This window comes from Lygodium microphyllum, chromosome 4 (genome assembly GCF_053477565.2).
Source record: "Lygodium microphyllum isolate KBCC chromosome 4, Lygodium_microphyllum_v1.1.10, whole genome shotgun sequence".
Classification (NCBI taxonomy): Eukaryota; Viridiplantae; Streptophyta; class Polypodiopsida; order Schizaeales; family Lygodiaceae; genus Lygodium; species Lygodium microphyllum.
The window spans coordinates 51,641,516-51,661,305 of record NC_141138.1 but is presented as its reverse complement, the minus strand read 5'-3'; the positions used below and the strand labels follow the sequence as shown (position 1 = coordinate 51,661,305).

At 43.4% G+C, this 19,790-nt stretch overlaps 1 pseudogene; it reads left to right on the top strand.

Moving 5' to 3' along the window:
- Positions 1–13,441: 13,441 nt before the first annotated feature.
- LOC148037027 (uncharacterized) lies at positions 13,442–18,055 on the top strand (annotated as a pseudogene).
- The last annotated feature ends 1,735 nt before the right edge of the window (positions 18,056–19,790 follow it).

Sequence of the window (19,790 nt, the reverse complement as noted above, 5' to 3'; positions counted from 1 at the left end):
TGGAAATTCAGAATGAAAAATTTTCTGGTTGGCAGAGAATATTGGGACTTACACAGGAGATGAAGCAGCTCCTAAATTGCTTGAAGCAAATGCAACAAATGAACAGAAGAGAGCTCACATGTTATGGACTAAAAGAGCATGTAAGGTACTGCATTGGTTTTCACTATGTATATCTGATGCTATGGCTATTCAAATCACTAGCTGTGAGTCTCCGAAGGATGCTTGGGATATACTGATGAGAAATTATGGAACCATGACACATGCACGGAAGATCCAGTTGAAACAGCAGTTCAATAATATGTCTAGAAATGGCAGGAGCATCCAGGTGTATACCACGGAGATCAAGACCATAGTTGATCAATTAGCTACCATTGGTTCAAGGGTATCAGAAGATTATATGATTGCTGTTGCATTGAATGGTTTAGGGAAAGAATACAAAGCATTTGACACTTCCATCTCACTTAGAGAAGATCCCCCTGACTGGGAAGAACTGGTTGCATTGTTGCTGCATGAGGAGGTCAAACTTGGCCTAAATACAGGTTTCAGGGCCTCTCAGAGAAGAGACACTGTGTTATACTCTAGCCAGCATGGTAGAGGAGGCAGAGGCCGTGGTTCATATCGAGGTCGTGGCGACACTCGTAATGCCTATGGACAGCAGCAGCTGCAGGGAAATTGGCATGGTGCCAATACACAGGGCCAGCGAGGATCTGGTGGTTTTAGAGGTAGGGGGAGATCACCTCGAGGAAGAGGAGGTCGATCTGGATATTGACAGTCTTCTGATCAGTCCAACAGGGACAAAGATTGCCATTATTGTGGCAGGTATGGGCACATAGCGAAGGAATGTTACAAAAAGCAGAATGACATGAAGGCAAAAGGGAAACAGCATGGGCATTATGCATCCTCTAGTGGTGGTCAGGATGATCAGGATGATCAGGTTGATAGACTCTTTGCCATGCAGCATGTGTCTAAGACTGTGTCAAGGCAGAACAGAGATGACAGGTGGTACATTGACTCTGGTGCATCAAACCACATGACTCCGCATGGAGAGTGGTTTGATGAGATGGTTGCAGGTACACATGGTCATGTATGTACTGGGGATGACACCCAACATGACATAAAGCATAAAGGGATTGTTCCATTGATGTTGCCTGATGGCAAGAAGAAAGGCTTGCATAATGTCTTACATGTACCGACCATAACAAAGAATTTTTTGTCTATGGGTCAAATGGTAGAACACAATCTGCAAGTGAGATTTAACAAGGATGGATGTTTCATTGAGGAGTATGGAAATGGCTGCAAGCTAATTTCCAAGGGCAGAAGGGATGACAAGATGTTTACTTTGGAAGCGACCATTCCTAAACTTAAATCAGCTATGTTTGCTCATGATGAGAGTGCCATCAGCGATGTAGAGATTTGGCACAAGAGAATTGGACATGTAAATGTACAGAAGCTGAAATCCATGCAGTAGAAGGCATTCGTACTTGGATTACTGAAATTCAAGTATAATGACTTTGGGCATGTGTGTCCTGCATGTCAGTTTGGGAAGCAGGCATGATTTCCTTTCATGAGACATATACAAAACAGCACTAGGCCTTTGCAGTTGGTGCACTCTGATGTCTAGGAACTATCGCATAATGCGTCTTTTGGAGGTGCACGGTACTATGTCTCATCTATTGATGATTTCAGCAGGTACACTTGGCTGTACATTTTGAAGCATAAAGATGAGGTGTTTGAAGTCTTTAGAGACTTTAAAAAACATGCTGAAAATGAACTTGGCTGCTACATATTATGCTTGAGATCAGATGGAGGAGATGAATATGTATCCAAAGAATTTGACAGATATCTTGCCAAGTATGGGATCAGAAGGCAGCTCACATGTACCTATACATCGCAGCAAGACGGTGTTGCAGAATGGAAGAACAGAGTCTTAATGGAGTCAGCAAGAGCTATGCTAAATGAGAAGTGTTTGCCTAATGCCTATTGGGCTGAAGCAGTAATGACTGCAGTTTATGTGTTGAATCGCACTCCTACAACAAGAATACATGCAGTCACCCCTTATGAGAAAATGTATGGTCATCGACCTGGCATCAGGCACTTGAAAGTCTTTGGATGTATTGCACATGTGCATATACCGGATGAGAAGAGGAAGAAATTGGATCCTAGGGTAGTGAAGAGTGTATTTTTGGGATATGCACAGGAACGGAAATCATACAAGTATTATGTACCTTCTACGCATGAGACACTCGTCAGCAAAGATGTAGTCTTTGATGAGTTAGCATCGTGGTATGGGAATCTGGTTGTGGTGCCTACTGATGGAGCACCTAGTATGAATCATGCTAAAAATACTCCTGCAGAGAGTACTTCTATGAGTGGTCAGACAACAGATGTATCTTCTGCAGTGAGTCCTTGGTTAGGACGCTTACAGAACCGTAATTCTACATCCACTGACATGGACATGTCAGTGAGGGGGAGAAATGACAAGGGAAAAGGAAAAGAAAAGGTTTTTGAGGATGTGATAGGACCACTCACAGCAGGCTATGAGTCATCGAGTAGTGACAGCTTAGACAACGAACTGGGGATTTCGTCTGTTATGATGCCAGGTGCTAGGCAGAGCCGTTATGTGCCGCCTCATGAGAAGCAAGCTCAGAGTGAGCCGCAGCTCAGGAGATCAGAGAGGATCAGGAGATCAGAGAGGATCAGGAGACCTGTTGATAGGTTTACATACACTGGTTATGCTGCAAAGCACTATGCTTACATGACAAAAGTGATGGAGATCAAAGAACCAGGTACTAACACAATATTAGTGAGTTTGGGAATCTCCCAATTTCCATTTTTTGAATACTCAAAAGATGCCACCCGGATAACATGCTCATAAGTTTCTCAAAACCATATGATGTGACCTATCATTGAAAAGCGCTTGAAAAAGGAATCTATTGAGCTATAGAGCACTCATTTTGGAGTTATATTGTTCAAGTTATGAAAAATCCAAAGATTTGACTACATGTCCCAAAATTATGGAAAATTCCCATATTTTTCAATATGGTGTTTACTTATGCTGAAGCAGTAAAGGATGAAAATTGGTGGAATGCTATGGACGAAGAGATGAATGCCTTGGCTAAAAATCAGACTTGGGATCCGATGCCACTGCTTGATGGGAAAAAGACCATTGGCTGCAAATGGGTCTATAAAATCAAATGTAAGTCTGATGGCAGTGTGGAAAGATACAAAGCCAGGCTGGTTGCTAAAGGATATGCTCAACAGTATGGATTGGATTATGATGAAACATTCAGCCCGGTTACAAAGATGGCAACCATACGTACAATAATTGCCTTGGCTGTTGCAAAAGGCTGGAAATTGCAGCAGATGGATGTCAAGAATGCATTCCTCAACGGTGATTTAGCAGAGGATATATATATGGTTCAGCTGGAAGGATATGAGCACCTTGATTTTCAGCATTATGTGTGCAGGCTAAAAAAGGCACTATATGGGCTGAAGCAGGCTCCGAGAGCCTGGCATGCTAGGATCAGCAGCTACTTGTTTACAAAGCCTTGGATTTGTTGTTGGCAGGGCTGATCACAGCCTGTTCACAAAGAAGATTGATAGTGGCTTGGTAGTGCTGGTCATATATGTTGATGACCTGATAATTACTGGAGATGATGACATGGGAATTCAGCATGCAATGAAGATGCTGAAATCTGAATTTGACATGAAAGATTAAGGAGATTTGAAGTATTTCTTGGGTATTGAGGTTGTACCAGCTGAAAATGGTTTATGGATGATGCAGAAGCACTATGCCATGGAAATGCTTAAGAAGTATGGCATGGCTGAATGCAAACCACTGGATACACCTGTGGATCAGAATGTAAAGCTAGACATGAACACTGGGGCTGAAGTTGAAGATGTGACTATGTACAGGCAGATGGTTGGCAGTTTGATTTACTTAACCATCACTAGGCCTGACTTGAGCTATGTTGTAGGGCTGATAAGCCAGTTTATGAAGAAGCCGAGGAAGCCCACTTGGATGTAGTTAGACGCATCATGAGGTATGTTAAGTCCAATGTAGACTATGGGCTGTTCTATGTCAGAGATAAGCCCTTGACACTATTTGGATACACAGATGTAGATTGGGCAGGATGCTCATTTGACAGACGGTCTACGAGTGGCTATGCTTTTGGCTTTGGTAGCGGCATGATCAGCTGGAGCAGCAAGAAGCAGCCTACGGTTGCTTTATCTAGTACTGAGGCTGAGTACAGGGGAGCTGCATTGGCAGCATGTGAGATTGCATGGTTGCTCAAGCTTATGGCTGACTTGGATATATAGGTTGATGCTCCAGTGACACTGTTATGCGACAATCTCAGTAGTGTACTCCTGGCCATGAATCCAATTTACCATGCCAGGACAAAACACATAGAGGTACACTACCACTTCATTCGAGAGATAGTTCTTGCAGGAAAGGTTGATCTCATGCATGTGAGGACTGATGAGCAAGTTGCAGATATCTTTACCAAGTCTCTGGGTAAAGATAAGTTTTGTGGCTTTAGACAGCTACTTGGTATGCAGATGCTGTCTTGAGCTTGAGGGGGAGTGTTAGAAGTCAAGCTCTCCCATCTGTTCGTCTTTATGTATGACCGATAACTGTGATAGCTAGTGTGCAACTGTCTGCATGTGACTACATTGAATAAGTCGGTTTAGCTAGTCAGTGACCTGACTAGAGTTAGTCAGTGAGTTAGTTAGTCTAGTTACACTTACACTAGGTTACTCTTTGTAGTGTGGGTATTATTCTAGTGTTGAATAATGAAAGAGACGAAGAAGAACCTGATGGTTCTCTATTAGCTCCATCCCTATCTCTCTCTCCCCTCTTTGAACACTTGTCTCCCTCCCCTCTCATCTCTCTCTCTCATATTCTAATAGGGTGTCTAGTACATATATCCTCTCTTGTAAATTTGTGTCTTGGTTCTTTTGATTCTCTTTGAGAAAAGGGATGTCCTAGCCCATCCTCCCTTTGGCTAGGTGGTGCCCCTCTTTAGTTCTCTTAGTGAGGATTGGAGGTTGGATGGGTAAGAGGAAACCTGTTCATCATTTCAGCCCTCAGCGCTAACACCACGAGAGATGCCACAAAGGCAAGACCAAGAAGAAGCTTATCAACAAGCTAGCCATGACATGTGGCCGAAGAGTAGTAACTGAGGAGAAAGCCAACTACCCAGCAATCTCCTCACCACCATAGTAACCACCCGAGTGACCATTAATTTGGGAGACCTGCTTTAGCAGCACCCTCCATTGTGGTGAGAATTGAGGCACTGGATGCAGGAAAAGGGGGAGCATGCTGCCGATGACTTACACAAGTAGGACACAGTCACACAAATTCCAAGCCTAACGCTGCACTCGACTCTAAGTTCACTGCACATCAACGCTTTCTGGGAAGGCATGGAGATGCATGCAGTCCTACCTGTCCTAGCCTTAGGGGATGCAACACAGAGAGGAATTGTGGACACCGGCGGAGGGATCAGTGTCTTGAGCCATGCACTTCTACAGGCTTGGGGAAACCCACCTGTGGAAGCGGCTAGGTTCAATGTCACATTGGCCAATGGAATGAAGGTCAGACCATTCGAGGTCTTAAAAAACTAGCCAGTGAAGATCGCAGGGGTGTAGTTTTCCTTAAACTTCATTGTCATGAAGGGGGTGGACTACGACATACTACTAGGCCGTACATGGATGAGGAATGCACGAGTGGTCGAAGACTGGGAAAACAACCTCATATTCTTGGGGAATAGGATGGAGGCGGTGAGAGTTGAGATGGACATATGGAAGACTACCCCAGCCGACCTCGATGCCATCTCAACCATGCTAAAAGGCGATACCTAGGCGCACAAGCACTATGGGACGTTGACCAAGTATATTCCCTGCCCTGAGGAAGAGAAAGATTGGATGCACGTCTTGGAAACCATTGACTTGCCATTCTCAGATGAGGAAGAGTTGTATAAGCAAGTGGCTAAGCCACCGAGCATGCCAGTAGAGGAGCCCACTATGCCACTTTGCATGATGGCGGGGAGCTTGCAGGATCCAGGGAGACCTGTCCCATTCCACACCCCCATGAACAAGCTCGAGCTTCAGGGAATCGTAGGGTACCCAACCACTAAACTGAAAGGTAGCGAAGCAGCTAATCTAAAGCCCCTAAGCGATCTCTTGGCTCGGCCTGAATGGGAATGGACCAAAGTGCACGATCTCAACCTATCATACAACTGGGCTTTAATTACCAATGAAGAAGATATCGGAGAGGAGAATGTAGGGGATGACGAGCAGTCGGAGGGGCAAGATTTCAGTGATAAGGAGTATGAGCACTATCGCTCTGAGACAGACGAGAGCAAGGAAGGGTTTAACACGATAGATTATGACAATAAAGGGAGAGCAATCGAGCAGATTGAGGCAGAATCTAGGCCGAAATGGGAAAGGGATGGAAAAGGAGTCATGCGGATGGAATGCGATAGGACCTGGCTGGAGCAGGTGGGAGCTATGGATTATGAGCAGGCAGGGGTGGCACAATTGCTGGTAGTCCCAATATTGAAGACAGAATCACCTATTGAACTACGACCCCCCGGGCGAAACCCCTTCCTCAAGCGAGGGATGAGAGTTTAACTCGGAGTCTGAAGTCAGTACAAAGAGTGATCCCGAAATACCCCAACCCTCTAATGTCAGATGCACTAAAGGGGACTTGCCAGTCCACTTAAGGTGCAAGCGGATTAAGGAGGGGACCAGGAAGCAAACTAGAGACTCAAAAGGAGAGAGGCAAAGGAAACCATAGGACCTACCCAAACACTTCACAAAGTTTAAGAAGGGTGATAGACTGGTGGTTCTGCTAGGAGCAAAGAGACAAGGGCAAGCCAGGGAACCAATTGAGGGACCTGCCATGGTCAAGGAAGTCGACCTAGCAGAGGAGGGCAAGAAACCATGACCCGTGTTCATTGCTAACAACCTGACCAAGGAGGAGGAGGCTAGGCTGGTTGCCCTCCTACGGGAGTATGTCGATGTGTTCGCCTAGTCCTTGGAGAAATTGAGAGGAGTCGATCCTAGTGTTGTGACCCATAACATTCCCATGGTCCTAGAAGCGGTGCCAACAAAGCAACGACCTTACCCTATGAATCCCAAACATGCTCATGCGGTGAAGGAAGAGATCGATAAGCTTATGAAGGCGAGATTTATATATGAGATCGAGCACACAGATTGGGTATCGCCCATAGTGATAGTTATGAAAAAGAATGGCAAGATTCGAGTGTGCGTAAATTACAAGAAGGTGAATGGTGCCATACCGAGCACATCCTGGAGAGAGTAGCAGGCAAAGAAGCTTACAGCTTTCTGGATGGATTCTCAGGCTACAATCAAGTGCAAGTGCATCCTGACGACATGCACAAGATGGCCTTTGCCACGGAGTGGGGTGTCTTTGCCTACATCCTTATGCCCTTTGGGCTAATGAATGCTCCTGCAACCTTCCAATGATTAATGTACACGATCTTCAAGGATATGCTACGACGCTAGCTGGAGGTGTTTGTGGACGACCTATGCGTACACTCCAGTTGGGCCAAACACTTAGAGAGGCTGGGAGCCGTCTTTGAACGGTGCCGACTATACAAACGCTCGCTGAACCCCTTGAAGTTCCAGTTCTGGGCGAAGCACAGATGCATCCTAGGGCATGTAGTGTCACGGAATGGCATTGCCACTGACTTTTCAAAAGTCAGGGCCATTACCGACCTCCCACTGCCCACCAATTACAAGGGCGTCCAGTGCTTCTTAGGCCACATAGGAGGAAAACCAAAGACCGAGCGATGAAAATCAAGAAAGGCTAGAAAAGCGAGCAATGGAAATCGAGCAAGGCTAGAAAATCGAGCATGAAAATTCGAGCAACAAGCTACCTTCTAACATACCTACCCCTAGAGCATCACTGACGTATACAGATAAAAATTGTAGATTAAAATTAGATATAATGAAGACACACACATAGAGCTCACATAACTCATCCCAATAATGACACAAAAAAGTGTAATCCATGTTCATCTCACAAAGAAGGTGGTAAGAAAATAGTATGATCTTGAAACATAGATGAGGAACTAATTTCAGTCTCCCAATGAACAAAACAAGTTCACATTACAAAAGTATTTCTTATATCATTCTATATAGTGGGATGAAGCTAAAAAAATGGACACAATAGATGAAAGCTCATTAAAGGAGCTGTACATGTCCAAAAAGAAAAGGCCGTATGTTGAATTCAAAAATACCCTAGCCTCGAATACCTTAAACATAGTGATTTATCTACCTATATAAAACCCTTAAGACGAAAGGATACTTTTTTTAAATGACAAAACATTTAGGGAAATGTTTCCTCAAAGCTTTGGCCATCCACAAGACCAAAAAGCGCACTATCCAACTCTTGGAAGTAGTGCTTGAGCCAGCTCCACCTTAGTATGAGCTGCTTGGTGTATGAATTGATGCACAACTTCATTGAGTCCCAAGACCTTTATGAAGACATAGTATAGGTGTTTGCATGGCATGTATACCAAATTCTTCGTGTCTCGCTGAGTAAAGTCCTCACATGAGCATCTTGGATATTGTGACACAGTGATAGAGTAGGTCAACCCATCTGCTATTGAGCCTTCTGTCTTTAGAAAGTAAACATGAGCTTCACCAAGAGTAACAATACTCTCTTTCACAACCTCTGCAACCATTGACTTTGCCCTATTTATTCATTCTTGAAACTATTTAGATAACTTGCTTCTCCACTTCACAGGCTTTCCATTTCTCCACAGTGGCCGCTCATGGCTTGGAGGTGGCCTATCACGTGGAACTGTGAAGCTATCCACAACCTCATCATTCTCTGCAAGAACAAATCTAGCTCTTTGCAAGTTTTCTTTCTCTGTCTCTGTCACCATGGTGCTTTGAGCAATCTTCCATGTCGCTGGAGCATCTCCTGGTATTCCCATCACTGAGCTATCCAACTTCCATGTATGGAGAACATCATTTCCACAAAACCATATGAATTGTCCCACTGTACCATCAAAACTATAACGTCTCCTTCCTTTGAAACATGGTGCAGGCACACCTACAGTTGCATTCTTACCAAGAGGGTTAATTAGTTTCCCACATCTAGCCTTCTTGGACTCCAAGAAGCCAAAACAAGTCACAAGACTATGTGCTTCTGTTCTTCTGATGGCCCAATGCGTAGGGTGGAATGTGCTCTCTTTGCATATCTTCAAGGCAATTTCTGTCTCCTTTTGCAAATTCTGCTCCATTCCATCACCTCTAAACCCCATTGTTTTGCCAACAGTTCACTGTTGAATATTCAGGTCTATGGCTATCTGTTTGCAAGATCACTCTTGGGTCTACGTTACCCCTTTTCCTTCTAACACTTCTTGTCTCTTATTGCGGTTTAAACATCTCTGGTGATTGCACACCTGCCTCTGAGAGCACTGCATGTGTCAGATCAATCAGCTTTTGACTAGAACCACTTGATTCTCCACACAAAATTTTTTCTTTCAATATTTGCAAGGTTGGTCCACTACCAAGGTGCTTTCCTTCCATAAATGCTTTGTAGTGTGCACTTTGCAACACAGCCAATGCCAAATCAGCACTACATGCCTCATAGAGTGAGACATACTTAGATTGCCCATGAGTTGCTCGCATGCTCGAGTGCTTACATTCTGATAAATTTGTTGTTGGCACAAACCCTGCATTTTCATGCTGCTCCATGAACATCCCTCCCCATTGGGAAACCCTGACATCCCACCAGTGGAACCAAGCCATCAATCCAGGGAGCTCTCCATCCTTTACATGGATAGGAGACCAAAACTTTAAGAGTGCCTCTTTGCACTGTTCGGCTTCTTGCTCTGTCCTTGCAACCTTCCATTTTCTACAAAGAAGTTTGTGCTCCTCTAGATATGGGGCCTTGACACATCTCTTTGCATGCATGACCATGCTCATCTCCCAATGAAACAAGCAAGTCCTTTCCCTGCCATGCATGATGTTGCTTGGTCCTCCATTGTAGACTATTCTAATTGCTAGCCAATTTGCTTGTGCTGCATCTGCCATAAAACCTCGAAATTTTGGGATAGAGAATCCATTTGCTATCATAACATTATTTAACATTTGCCAAAATGATACTTGTGCATGCTCATCCTCCACTTTGAACTCGCAGGTTGCAATGGTCATTATTTCTCGAATATGGGGATCATAAACATGAGCTCCCATTTTGTTCCAACCTTTCACCCTATGCACATGGTCAAAGTGGATCCATTGATCTCCCAAAGATCCACCAGGTTGCATTCTATTAACAAGGTCAACTCTTGAGCCTGGTCCAATTGTAGACATCTTGAATATGTGTGGCATGACATTATCTCCAAGCTGTTGCAGAAACAAAATACTGTGAAAGAAGGGGTACATGCACTTTCTTTTCAATGCCAAAATTGCATCAAGCCGGCCTTCAGCATGTCGCTTGTCTCTTCTAGCAATGTTTACTGACCTTTGCATCCTTCTTCTCTGAGACAATGGGGTAAGGTTCTCCAGCACCTCATGCAACTTGGCTTCATTGAAATCCTCGGAGCAATCTTCTTTTGAAATCAACATTTCCATCACAAGATCTTGACCAACAGACACTTCAATGCTTTTACATGACACGGAAGGATTTATTTGTGCACGAGTTTGCACCATGTCTTCAATCTGCTTTTGCTTTTGTTGACACAAGCCATCTTGCACAGGGTGATCATAAAAACCAACATGAATAGCACATCTTGTGGTATTCACTTTGTCAAAGGGAATACAGTAGTATATATATGCAACACAAGCCTTTACACACTCAGGAGACATTCCACAATGTGTACACCTCAGGGTCCCAACCTCAGGTTGCAGAGGGCCAGTTGATGAAGGAGGCCTCTTCAACTTACCTTTCCATTGGGTCTCATTAGCAATACCAGTCCTCTCTAGATATGGACATTCCAAGGAGAAGCATCTAAGATAAGCACAACATCTGCTCATCCTCACCGTGCCATTGAAGAAATCTTGAGAAACAGTAGTGTACTCTGCCCATGTGTGCCCATCATTCTTTTGGTCCATTCCATGCATTGAGCTGCCCTCGATAGGCTTAGGTGGCAACTCAAACATAATGTAGCCATTGTATATAATTGGTAGCTCATCCACCTTTTGTATCTCTTTGACAGATGAGTATGCAACATGAAGAGAACTAGATAAGGGAAGCCTATCCAGTAGAACTTGCACACTCATTGAGTCAGTCATTTGCTTTATAAGAGGGATATGCTTAACTTGGAGACTATAGACACTGCTTTTTCCACCATCTAGTATGAATCCCTTGCTACCATCTTCTAGTCTCATCAATGGCATGGTCGTGTACACACCCGGCTGGCTTGTTGCATGCTGCACTCCCACATCAATATCATCACCAATCTCAAAGTGAATCTTAAGCTCTTCCAATGCCACCTCACAGAAACATGAGTCATACCTTATTGTCAAGGTACTGAAACTACCATATTTGATTTGGACAGTGTTTGGCATTGTTGCTAAATAGGTAAATAGTCCTGTCTGTGTGAATGTCTTCTTAAGAAGCCAATAGACATAGTTAGAACCTCAATAGAGTTGAAGAACAATCTATGCAAAGGGAACAAGATAAGAGTTGTTCTTCAAGTAACTGTAATAAGATGGCGATATGAAAATAGATCTCAATATGAAAATAGTAATTGTCAAGGTTAAACAGTCATGTTAATAATAACCTTTACTTTTTCCATAATGATAGGTGTGTACTAAATATACACACCTAATGGTCACTAGAACGTCTAGTGATCATTAACTCCACCTCTGTCTCTCTCTCTCACACACACACACACTCAATCATTACATGCACTCTCTTTTGGTATTTTTATTTACTAGCACACACAAACACTCTCTCACATTGATGGTCGTTACACACACACACTCTCTCTTTCTCTCTCCCTCTCTTGCAACAAAAAAGGACACCTCTAATTAGAAACTGTAGTCCCCCTCTGCACTAAATATTCACAGTAATGGCCATAAACGCATCTGATGGTCATTAACTCCACCTCTCTCTCTCTCTCAATGACAATCATTACACACACTCTCTCTTCTAGTGTTATTTATTTACTAACACACAAATACTCTCTCACACTAATGGTCCTTTCACACACGCACGGGCACACACACACTCTCTCACATGACAGAGAAGAAGACATCTCTAAATAGAATCTGCTCTCTCTCTCTCTCTCTCTCTCTCTCTCTCTCCCCCCCCAAACAAGCAAGCAGAAGGAGGACCAAAACAACCTCGCATAGAGGAGAAGGCGGACTGATCAAGCAAGCGAGAGAAAGTTTTTTGTGTGTCAATATGGGTGCGTTTCAAAACGCAGGTATAATAGGGGTGCTGCTTCTGTGAGTCGACTGTGAAGAGCCAGAGGCTTGTAGCTTGCATCGATCAAAGCCACAAGGTAGGTGCTTCTCCTCTCTTGGGTGTGTTTGAGGTTAGAGTGTGTGTTTCAGCTGCGTTTCAAAATGCACTCTCAGTCACGTTGGGGCTTCCACACGGCCCGCTCTGGCTCCAACAAGGTTTACTAGTGCGTTTTAAAATGCAATTCATAACCTTCTACAGATCGCAAAGCAGGGGATCTACGAGTGATGCAAGGCCAGTAAGCGGCCCTCTAAACTTTGCAAGAGGCAGTCCGTGTAGGCGGGAGAGAAGTATGAAGACTTGCAAGAGGCAGTCCGTGTAGGCGGGAGAGAAGTATGTATGGCATGTTTCAAGTGCGTTTCAAAACGCAGTCATAGTCACAACGGGGCTTCCTCTTCGAGTCCTGCAAGGCAGTAGGAAATGGAACTGCAGAGGCCAGAGAATTGGGTGATTAAGTGGTGCATTTTAAAACGCAATTCATAACCACACAGTGGGCAATCAGAGAGTGATGATGTGCCTTCTGCAGCTCGCAAAGCAGGGGATCTGCGAGTGATGCGAGGCCAATAAGGCAGCCCTCTAAACTTTGCAAGAGGCAGTCCGTGTAGGCGGGAGAGAAGTATGTATGGCCTGTTTCAAGTGTGTTTCAAAACGCAGTCGTAGTCACAATGGAGCTTTCTCTTCGAGTCCTGCAAGGCAGTAGGAAATGGAACTGTAGAGGCCAGAGAATTGGGTGATTAAGTGGTGCATTTTAAAACACAATTCATAACCACACAGTGGGCAATCAGAGAGTGCTGATGTGCCTTTTGCAGCTCGCAAAGCAGGGGATCGCGAGTGATGCAAGGCCAATAAGGCGGCCCTCTAAACTTTGCAAGAGGCAATCCGTGTAGGCAGGAGAGAAGTATGAGGACTTGCAAGAGGCAGTCCGTGTAGGTGGGAGAGAAGTATGCATGACCTGTTTCAAGTGCGTTTCAAAACGCAGTTGTAGTCACAATGGGGCTTCCTCTTCGAGTCGTGCAAGGCAGTAGGAAATGGAACTGCAGAGGCCAGAGAATTGGGTGATTAAGTGGTGCGTTTTAAAATGCAGTTCTTGAGCTTGGATTGCAGTAACATGCGAAACCCATAATGTAATGTCACATCTATTAAGGATTCCAACTTCTGCAGTATGACTGGATAGATCATGATCTGTTACAAGCAGAGAAAAGGGCTGCGTTTTAAAATGCAGTGAAATTGGATGATGCTAATGTATGCAGAGCTATTGATGCCATTTTATGTGGAGCACAAAGTGTTGGATGATGCAAGCAAGTGAAGTTGCATGGATGTTACATGGACTGGACCTAGATTAGGGTGCGTTTTAAAATGCAGTAAAAAATGGATGAGGCTTTTGTCTATGATTGGGCAGACAACATTTGAAGGCCAGTATAGTAATTAGACTTGCTCTTCAAACTAAAATGTTACATTTCATCTACAGGACAGTTGCCAAGTACTCCAAGAATAGAGTTTGAGACATTATTTGCTTGGTTTAAGACATTATCTGCCATTATACTTGCAATGTTTGGCCGTTTAATAATGGATTGCTCTCTACAAGCTCAGTGCTTTGTATTTTTTAACAGTGTTTTATACTTTGTTTGCATTTTGTAACAACGTTTTAAAACACTTGCATTTTTTAGCCAGAGTGAGATGAGACTTTTGTTTCTCGAATGTTGCAGGTCAAACGATCCAGTCTCTCACACGTATCTATTTGTGTTGAGCATCTCAGCAGAGATATTGCTGGTATTTTGAAAAGCCAATCTCAAGTACTCTTTGTGCATATTCAAGTAATACAAATAGATATATATTCAAGCGCTACACATGTACTGATTCTTTTATGTGGTATTTCAGTCATGTCTCCACAAAGGGCCAGAGGCAAAGGTCGTGCAAGATCATCCAAAGATAATTTAGCCACTCCACAAAAAAGAACTCGTGGATCATCCCTCTCTACAGTTCTAGAGGAGGGTACACCAACTATAGAAAGTGAAAAGACTTCGAGTGTTGTAGTGGGGACTTCAGATCCTCAACTGCAAGAAGAAAGTGAAGAAGGAGATGACACAGTGGCGGGGCAAGGGTCTCAACTGGTACAGGAGAAAGATGAGGAAGCAACAAGCCAGGTTTTTGATATTGATATGCAAATGGTAGGATGTGGAGATGTAATAAGTCAATGTAGACTTCTATCTCAAGAAGTTTGCCCTCGTATCCCCTTGTGTCGTATGATTGCACATGCTGTTGTTAGAGGGATTCGTACATACATGTCCTCTTTAAAAAGTGCATTTCAATATGAGGGTTATTTACCAGAGAAGGGCTCATTTGTTGTGTCTGTATGTAAGTATAAAGGAGAAGAAACACTAGTGACCCCTGCCATAGTGTCAACTTGGTCTCCTCTATGGCATGAAGTGGATGCAGAATTTGAGAAGGAGGTCTTGGCAAAACCGGAGTTCAGGTTCTTGTCTGGTAAAATGTTTTACGTATGGGAAGGAAATCATCGGTTGATTGCTTGAATGGAGTTGATCTCACAAATGTACAAAGAGAATAGAGCTCGCCATGCCAGGGTTGTTTGTTCTCTTATTGATCCCACACGGATTTCAGAGATTGCTTTTCTCACTGGACTCCAAAGAGTCAATAGGTGAGTGTATCAATATTTGTTACAATGAATTGATGTCTATATTTTTATCTATAGAACTCAATCTTACAAATTTTCCTTTATTAGCATGAACAAGTATGCCATCATGAAACCTAGCTTGCGGGATGTACTTTGGAACTGCAACAATATCTTCAAGTGTGACATCAATGCATTCTTGAGTGCCTTACCCCAGGATCAACTAAAAATGTTGGAGTTCTTGAGAGCAAAAGATAGCAGTGTCAAGGGAAAACAACAATGGTATCCACTGACAAGGGGGTACTTGGCAAGATTGGTATTTCAGGTAATACATGTCATGGTTGTTATTAAGAGGGATTATAATAGATAAGTTTCCTTTTTAGGGTAAAATTTAAAAGCTTCTCTTTTGTTGTGAAGGTTGAGTATACTTCAGAACTCAAAAAGGTTGAGGATTTGGTATTAAACACAGTCTCTGTTGAGAACAAAGAGGAGACATTGAAAAAGGAACGTGCCAAGATACATAAAAGATTGGCAGACAAGATGGGCATGGTATGGCCCCTTTGCTTCTTAGTTTACTCCCCATTACAGGTAAATCTCTAAATATAGGTTTCTTATCCACTTTGCAGGTTCTTAATGAGCTTGATCCCAAGCTAGGGGATCAATGGTTGGATAGAATATTTGCACTGAAGTTTGATAGCCCAGACTCAGTGATTACTATTGCCAAGTTGAAATTCCTAGCAAATGCTGATATGAGGGAAGAAAAAAGATTGGTGATGCTCTCTCTCTTGGATGCAAACAAGATATTAAAAGATATGTATGGTATGCCATCGTCGGATAATGAGTACAGATTGTAAGTGTCAATTTGAAAGCTTTTGTAGTCTTCATATTGCTAGTATCATGTGTAGCTTGTGATACTAATAGATTTGATTTTTTTTGTTAAGGTGGTTGACATGGGAGTGCTTTTTGGAAAAGGCTGAGGTCAAGGCTATTCAAGCATTGGAAGACTTGAAAAAAATGTGTGTTTTAGGTACACCATTGGATCTTCCACAGGATTACTTATTAGAGGATTACATGGAGGGTGTGAAATTAGAGGCTAGAAAATATATGTTTGCTCACGTAAGAGCAAGAGAGCAAGCTATAGATGCACGAGGATCAAAGAAGGTGGAAGGTCCTCAGCGCCGAAAGAGAAATGAAATCATAATGTCTGCATATCGAGTTGTCTAAAGGTAGATTTGTTGCCATAATGAGCTTAACTTTAGTTGCTCTTTGTTTATTTTAATAGCTTGTGCTAATATGTCATGCAAAAGGTATCTACTTCATTTGATTGGAGAGAAGAAGATAGCCAGGGTTCCAGATCATTGCAAAGGATGGATTGACAGAGATAATGAGGAAGTATGCATGTATCCCAAGAGCATGCATAATCTCTCTGATTGGGAGATTGACCATTGCCCTTGGTGGGTGGATCTTGGAAGTGGATATGTTTTGGCAAGAGAGAAGGAATTGCACAAAGTGCATTCCAAAAAATCTGTTGATACACCTCTTGGGGATCGATGCAATACACGGTCTAAAAAGGAGACAAAGAAAGAAAGTGATGGTAAGATTATATTTTGGGTGCAATGGTTGTGAAGTTTTTTTTCCTGGTTAAAATGCGAATCATTACAAATGCTTTGTGCTACAGCAATGCAAGAGAGAGAAGACAATAGTCCCAAACAACATGAAGTGGAGCAAAGGAGTAGCGTCCAAGGAGGTGGAATAGATTATATCATTAGAGAACGTAACACATGTTGCATCCAATTTATACTCATATATTCTTGTTTATTGCAGGGCAAAGGGTTGCTATCAAGGAGATCATTCCATTTGTATTTCTTCCTTGCCCACTAAATGATATGCATTCCAATAAAGATGATGATGTGATAAGTTATGGGTGCATGATGGGTGACTACATCTCTATGGGGCAAGATTTTATTGCAGGGAGAAAAAATGATGCTTACAAGACAATACATGAGTTCTTTTCTAGGCTTGCAAAACATGATATGACATATGTACGGAATGGGAAGCATGTGAAATGGGCTTACGATGTTGTCTTCATTGACTTTCCTATTGGATGTTTGATTGATAAAGAAACCACCTTGCCTGCTTGGAATATGCTCACGGAGGCACACATTCACCTAGGAATTACAGTTGTTGCTGCCTCTTTGGGAGATAGTGGATGGTTAGTTACTTGGATTACTTTGATAGGTATATTGTCCTGGTCAATGTGTGTTGGCATAAGTACTTAACTAAACAAGAAAGTAAAGTTTTTCTTTGATAAAATAGGTGATGCATTATCTTGGCTTGAGAAGTACATACATGTGCTTGGTCTCGAAGTTGTCAGGCGAGTTTTTGTGCTTGACAAGCTTCCATATGGCTATGGGGAACAATGCGATCTTGAGGTGTCAGTAAGTGATCTTAAACTTTTGGTTTGTAATTCTTGTAGTGAACATATCTGACCTTTATGCTTTATGTAGAGCCGATCTTCTCTTTTGGTATTTGCTCGTCATAGTGGATGTCATCCACCCACCTTTCTTGGAGAGAGCAGCTCTCAATTCCGCAAGTTGCAAATTGATACTTCAAGTGACTATTGGCCCCATTACCTTCCAAAGAGAAATAGATTGGCACGACCATCTTCTTCGACTCTTTGGCGTGGAGGTCTTCAGAGATCACCTGTATTCTTGCTCTGTGTATTAGATCTTTTGTGTCCACCATCGGGATTGATTTTGGAGATGGGGTGTGGCACTCCACCTCTGATGCGTGCATGCCAAGCATCTTCTCATCCATGTTTTTCATTTGATATATGTGAAGATATAGTCGATGTTGTGGTTTGACCTCTTGTAGAAGAAGTAGGTGCAAAGAGAGCACGCTTGGGTCTTGATGATGAGGAGCTAGAACTAGATGCCTACAAAGTGCAAGTTGTGGACAATCCCTATGATGATTAGTGAGCATTCAAACTTCTGATACTTTGGAAGCAACTTTTATTATTGTCACTTTTATCAGTAGAACTTATGTGTAATTATGGTGAAACTAGTTATGAATCTTTGTTATGGTGAAACTAGTTATGAATCTTGCTCGCTTTTTTGGGCTCGCTCGGTTTTGTTCGCTCGTTCAATTGACTGCCTCGCCACATAGGATACTACCGATGCACGTATTTGAGTGGACTGAGGAATGTCAATGCGCGTATGATTGCTAGACCATTATACAAGCTACTGATTGTATTTGAGGAGACTGAGGAATGCCAACGTGCGTATGAACAGTTAAACAAGGCCCTCACCACTGCACCCATCTTACGAGCCCCAAACTAGAGTGTAGCATTCCATGTGCACATAGATGCCTTCAAATTTGCCATTGGAGCCATTCTCTGCCAACCTAGTGAAGATAGTCTTGATTACCCCATGAGCTTTGCTAGCATCAGCTCATCGAAGCAAAAATAAACTACTCCACTACAGAAAGGGAAGGGCTAGCCATGGTGTTCGCCGTGAAGAAATTTAGGCATTACCTGTTGGCCATACCCTTCGTCTTTTACGTGGACCATCAAGCCCTGTTATATCTCGTAAACAAGCCATGCGCCACAGGCCGTATAGCAAGGTGGTTACTTTTCCTGCTAGAGTTTGACTTCTCAGTGATTGTGTGCAAAGGGAAGCAGCACTACATGGCGGATCACATGTCCCGCATATCCACCGAGGAAGCCGCTGGCCAAGGCATCCCTGACAATTTACCAGACACACACCTCTTTGGCCTATCTAGTGAAGGGGACTTGTTTAAAGCTGATTTGACACCCTACTGGGCAGACGATGTTGTCCAAGTGTTAGAAAATGGCCTATCAGAGAGACCTATTGAGAAAGCCAGGCTAAGGAGACTCATCTTAAAAATTCAGCCATACCAATTAATTGTTGGCCAACTCTATAGGTTGGGACAGGATGGGCTTCCGATGCTAATAGACACCCCAAATGTCCCACAGCCCACGCCTTCTCCAGACACGGTCCAACTGATGAGCATGATGCAGATGCTCGTCAGTAAGGTGCCAGAGATTGTCCCGGAACCTGGCACAAAAAGAGCTATCACTGCTGATGCTGAATCTAGGAAAGACCCTAACTGGCAAAAACTCGAAGCATCTACCACCACAGCTCCCATCCCCCTGTTACCGGGAACAGACTACGATGCCTACGTGGCCGAACTCTTAGCGCAGCTGGAAGTGGCAAAGGAGGAAAAGAAAGTGGCCCTACTGGAGCTGGAGAAAGAAAGGGAAACCTCGGTGGCCCTAAAGCTCGAAGTTTCAAAGCAAGAGGCTAACTGGAGAAGGGAGGTCAAGGCGTTACAAGACCAGCTGGAGGCAAAGAAGAAAGAGGCCCAGGACAATGAGAATCGACTACGACAGAGGCTAGAGGATGAAGAAAAGAACCTGGTGGCAGAGCAACGGAGTTTAAAGTTGTTGGTGCAACAGTATGCCGACCTAGAGCAAAGAATGGCCAGACTAGAGGGGTACAGCCTAGTGGCAAATCAAGAAGGTGAACCGAGCGAGGGGTAGGGGGACACCATGGCAAAGCTTCAGTATGAGATCGAGGAGCAAAATAGGCTAGAAAGAGAGATAGAATTCCTGGCACAGGGCTAGTCCACAACCCTCACAATGGAAGTGCAAGAACAACAACAGGAGATACAACAGGAGCAAGGGGCGTT